The sequence below is a fragment of the Abrus precatorius genome, unplaced genomic scaffold (genome assembly GCF_003935025.1).
Source record: "Abrus precatorius isolate BTA unplaced genomic scaffold, Abrus_2018 Scaffold2, whole genome shotgun sequence".
Classification (NCBI taxonomy): Eukaryota; Viridiplantae; Streptophyta; class Magnoliopsida; order Fabales; family Fabaceae; genus Abrus; species Abrus precatorius.
In genome coordinates, this window is record NW_020874362.1 from 15,694,792 (window position 1) to 15,700,406 (window position 5,615).

Here is a 5,615-nt window from a genome sequence, read left to right on the forward strand (position 1 = left end):
TTCTTGCATTTGAAAATGGAAGAGATGTATTAGTGCTTTTCATTGCAGAATTCTGAGGATTCCAATTATAAAATTGTTGATTCCTATTATTAGAATACTGAAATCCAGGAGGAAATGATTGTTGAGGATAAGATTGTTGCTGTCTTTGATAATTCCCCATATAATTGACTTGCTCTTGTGGTTCAGGGGTAGGTACATCACATGCACCATTAGCATGATTCCCTTCACAAAAATTGCATGTCAACTGACGTGTTACCACATTTCCAGTCTGCAAATTATTTATCTGCTGAGTCAAAGCTGCTATTTGATAAGAAAATAATTGGTTCTGCAGCTGATTCTGTGCAAGAAAAGTTTCCATCATCTTTGCTTCATATTCATTTCCTCTTCTTGTATTCCTCAAGTTGGAATTCTGATACATGGATGAAGCCATCATCTTAATGATTCTTTGGGCTTCTTCCACGGATTTCATGCTCAAAGATCCTCGTGCAGCTGCATCAATCATAGTTCTAGTTACTACATTCATTCCATTATAAAAAGTTTCCAGCTGCATCCATTCTGGAATACAATGATGTGGACATCTTCTCAGCAACTCTTTATATCTTTCCCATGCTTCATAAAGTGATTCTCCTTCCTGTTGCACAAACGATGTTATTTCTCCTCTCAGCTTAGCAGCTTTTAAGGAAGGAAAATATTTTGTTAGAAATTTATTCACAAGTTCAGTCCATGTGGTGATACTTCCTTGAGGCTGTGCTTGTAACCAACATTTGGCTTTGTCTCTTAAAGAAAATGGAAATAGCCTCAGTCTTATAGCATCTTCACTTACTCCATTCATCCTTATAGTATCACACAACTGCAGAAAATTAGAAATATACAGATTAGGATCATCAGAAATTCCACCAGAAAATTGGTCCTGCTGCACTAGGTGAAGTAAGGTTGGTTTTATCTCAAAATGATTGGCTTGAATGGTTGGTCTAACAATTGAAGAATTATAGCCTTGCATATCTGGAATTGCATAATCTCCTAGTGTTCTCATTCTCTGTTGTTCTGCCATTTCAACTTTTGGAGTTGGTTGTCTAAAAGGTGAATGTTTCCTATTTGCAAAAGGAGTGACTTGAAATTCTGGAGAATGTATAACCTCTAGATCACTGTCACTTCCTATAGATCTCTCTGCTCTAGTCTCTTTTCTTAATCTCCTAAGAGTTCTATCAATGTCAGGATCAAAGACAAGAGTAGATTTATTTTTGTTTTTCCCACGCATATACAACTAAACACAGATATAGTATAATGAAAACAGAAAACTGCACATGTAATGTAATAGTTGCAAAAAATTTAAAGAAACAAATGCTCAATCTAGTTATTTTCCTGTTACTAATGATATTGAAACAAATTATTCCCCGGCAACGGCGCCAAAAACTTGTCACACTTTTTACAACTATTGTTGCAATGAAGGTAAACTGACTAGCAAGTGTACTAGTGTTGTTGTAGCAAGTTATAAAAACAATATTAGAATCAAATTGAGTTCCAAGTATCGTCCTCAGGGAATAAAGTTCTCAATTACCACTTCACAAGATCACAATTAGTTGAGCTTTACAAATTTCAGATGGAATTGGTATGAATGTATCAAAAATGAAATTAGAAAGTAAAACAGAACAGTTAGTACAAAAGTATATAGTAAACAGATGTAGAAAGAGTAGTTAGGAAATTGTTTCACCAAAACTTCAACATTGAATTAATAAAGTTCTGAACTTTCAAGCATTTAGATGGAATGACAATTAGTTTCACGTTATATTAATCAAAGGGCAATCCCTTGCCTCAATGAATTTAACATCTAATCAAATCACTCTAATCCCTTAGATCTAATCCAATCAAATGTTGCATTAAGTTTAAGAAACCAAAAGATTGCAAGATTAAGATATCTTATCCCTAAGAAACCAATAACCTTGGCAATTAATTCAGACCTGAGAAACAAATTCAATTCCCATTGATAAGAGTTCCTCTATGATTAGTTGATCAAATTTCCATTCAATCACTACTTTAACAGCAGAATCAATCACTCAATCCAATCCAAAACTCAAAGTTCAGATCCAAAATCAATTCAACATTTCCATTTCAGATTCACAATTCCTAACCACAAAGAGTTTAGGCAAACATTACAAAAAGAGAAGAGAAGAGAAAAGGAGAAGAGAATGAACAAAGAAGAAACATCTTCAAGCCAATCTCCAATCTGATCCCTTAAGAAATGAAGCTTGGTGTTCGTCCTCAATCTCCCTCTCTGACTCTCTCAACAACAAAAACAAATGGAAAATAAAAAATGAACAAAAAACTGCAAAATTCCTGAGCTAATTGCCTTTTATAGAATTCCCGCTCTACTGGCGTGATCACTTTTTCCAGCAATAGTAATCACGCAGAGGCTAATTCTTCATTTCCACTTGCGCGTGTTCACTTTTGCTGGTGATAGTAGCCACGCGCACTTCAAAGTGTTCACTTTTGTTGAAAATAGTGGCCACGCAGAAGCTTCCTTTGCTAATTTCATGTGCGTGTGCACTTCTGCTAGAAATAGTGAACATGCAGAAGCTGCTTTCTTGCGCGTGTTCACTTTTGCTGATAATAGTGAACACGCGCAGCTACTCTTCTTGGAGGACTCTCTGGAACGCTCACTTTTTCCAGAAAAAGTGATCACGCAGAAGCTCTTCTCATTGCAACCTCTCTGGAACGATCACTTTTGCCAGCAAAAGTGATTACGCAGAAGTTCTTCTTCATTTTATGGTTCTGGAGTGATCACTTTCACCAGCGAAAGTGATCACTCAGAGGCTGTTTTTCAATTATCAACTTCTTTCCTCCAATTTTTGCTACTTTTCTTCTATTTTTCCTTGATCATCCAATCCTCATGAACTTAGCTCAGAATTCCCTACAAAAGCATACTTGAAATGTCACTTTTTACATAGAAAATCAATGAATTTTAAAATAACTATGTTTAAAAGTGACATGCAACATTTTATTATTTTTTAAGGGTCTTTTACTATTTCTAGCATGTTTTCTTTATTAATTGCACTAAAAACTATTGTAAAATACTAGTAAAATAAGGATTCATCAAGTTCCAACTGGTTTCACAGCCTAGATGATCTAGAAGGAACTTAAAATTTTCCAATTTGGGAGCGACCCTAACTTGTATCTATATCAAGATACAGTACAACTCAGCATTTTTCCTACTGTTACATATCTAACCACCTAAATATGTAACTAGGCTCTAGGATGATAAAATCCCATGCATTTATTCAAAACATAGTACAACCATAATATATAGATATATACATTATAACACTTTATCATTCTCTACAACTAGTGTAGAATCACAGAACTTATCAACTAGTCTTGGCATAATAGATTTACAACATATATCAACCATTTTCAACATGTTATGTTTTACCACAACATTTCAAACATTCATCATAGGCAAGATCAATTTCTAAATTAAATTTCATACCATTTACACAATAACAGAGAATCCCATAAGCCATACATACTCTGTATTCTACCCTAGAGTTTATCCATACATCGACTTATTCTCAGCTAAATCAAGAGTTATATATGAGTACTTATATTATTCAGATGAGTAATAATGGCCATCTTGGCTAAGCTCTCCTTACCTGAAAATAGTTTTCTCAAATCAGCTACTTTGTGGATCCCAAAAGAGAGATGCAATGTTTAAATGAAAAGTATTGTCTGAAAGATTCAGATCTCCTTTGTATTACAAAATAGAAGACTCTTGAGAAAGAGAAAACAAAGGATGAGTGAAGTTGGAGAACTAAGCTCTAGAAACTTACTTTGATCTGAATAGAATAGGCGTTCAAGCTTGGATTGGAAAGAGGTTCGGGTTTCAAGAGGTTTTCTCTAAGAAGGAAAGCTGAGACAATAGGGAGAAAATGAGATGGAAGGTTGTTTGGTGAGAAAATGAAAGTTGTCAACGTGAAGTTCCTTAAATACCCCCCTAAACCCACACATTGTTGCTTGAGCCAGCAGATTCTCGCTTGAGCGAGGTATACTCTCGCCTAGGCAAGAAAACCATATAGTGGTTTTTACCTATTCTTTTGTTATTCTCGCCTGAGCAAGAGGCATTCTCTCTTGAATGAGAATGGGTCCAAAGAGCTCCCCATTTTTCTACAACTCTTCACTTGAGCAAGCTCATCTCACCTAACCGAGCAAGGTCACTTCTCGCTTGGGCAAGAGAACAATTGGGGTGATATTATCCTTTCTTACTTAAGCGAGACTAATCTCGCTTGAGCAAGATCACTCCTGAATACCAAGTTCAACAAGATTTACCCTCGCTTGAGCAAGATATACCTCGCATGAGTGAGAAACCTTGCACCAAAACTCTTATTTTTCTCAAAATGAAGGCAATGCAAATGTGGGTTTTACAATAAAAGGCTTTGCTAAATTCCTTACTTAATGTACGCATAAAATACTTATTAATCACAAATCTCCATTACTAAATATTTCAAATAAAGCAATCAAAAGCACTATAGATGCACAACATTTTATCTGGCAATTGCACAGCTCACACATTTCAATCCATATAATTTCATACTCATCTCAATGGATACAGTCATACTCAAACATATAAAATCATATAGGTCAAATAATTACAAAAAAGATTAAAAGCGTTAACACCGGCAATAGAGAACTATCAAGAAATGGGTTTAACAATAAACATATTGTAACATCTGTTGATTTACAAACTCCCAATTAAGGAATTAGTGATTTGATTTATATATATATATACTAATAATGTTCCCTTCATACATAATAACACATTTCAGAATTTTGTCACTTTATAAAGTACTTAAGGTAAACTTTCATAAATATTTAGATATCCTTTTTACAGCAATACAAAGGGTAAAATGGTTAGTAAATTCTCTGCACTACACAACACTGTTAATTGAGGAACTCAATTACCATTTCACCTATCAACATAATTACATTCATATGAAACATCAGTTACCGTTCTTCAAAATAATAAAAGCAACACTGGAGATGACTTCCTACAGAGCAGCATAACTAATCAAAAAGAGTGATTTCTACCCGATATCATAAAGACCTATGTACAACAAAATACTACCTACGACTAACCTTCGCCACTATACAAAAAAAAAACAAAGTAGCATCAGTACTACTCTGAATCCATATCTTCAGACTCATCGATGATCAAAGGATCATAATCCTCTGGAATATCAATATCCATTTCCTCCTCCTCAGCTGGAGGGGGAATTGGTGGTGGTATGGGCTGAAAAGGATTATTATTATCTAAGTCAAGGGTTAGTCTAGTCCTTATGGTGATAGGGACACCACCTCCGGGTCCTGCCGCTCTCCTCAAAAATATAGTAAGGATGCCCGCAAAAGTATGGGTGTGTCTATCCCAATCGTGCTGCCATCGCTGTGGCTCCGGGCTAATGAGCCTGATCGTCATATTCATTTGGTGTGGAATCTGGGCCATCTCTCTCTGCTACAGGTGGTAACCGATCAAGTCCAATGAATACCGCAGGTACAGAGAAAAAAATAAAGAAAATAGAAACAACGATAGGGTGAGCAATAGTTCATACATCACATTAAAATTAAAC

General features: G+C 35.4%; 1 non-coding gene across 1 annotated transcript; it reads left to right on the forward strand.

Moving 5' to 3' along the window:
- Nucleotides 1-560: 560 nt before the first annotated feature.
- LOC113860324 lies at nt 561-667 on the forward strand. The gene has a single exon (XR_003503778.1). It is a non-coding gene; the product is annotated as a small nucleolar RNA R71 (small nucleolar RNA).
- The last annotated feature ends 4,948 nt before the right edge of the window (nt 668-5,615 follow it).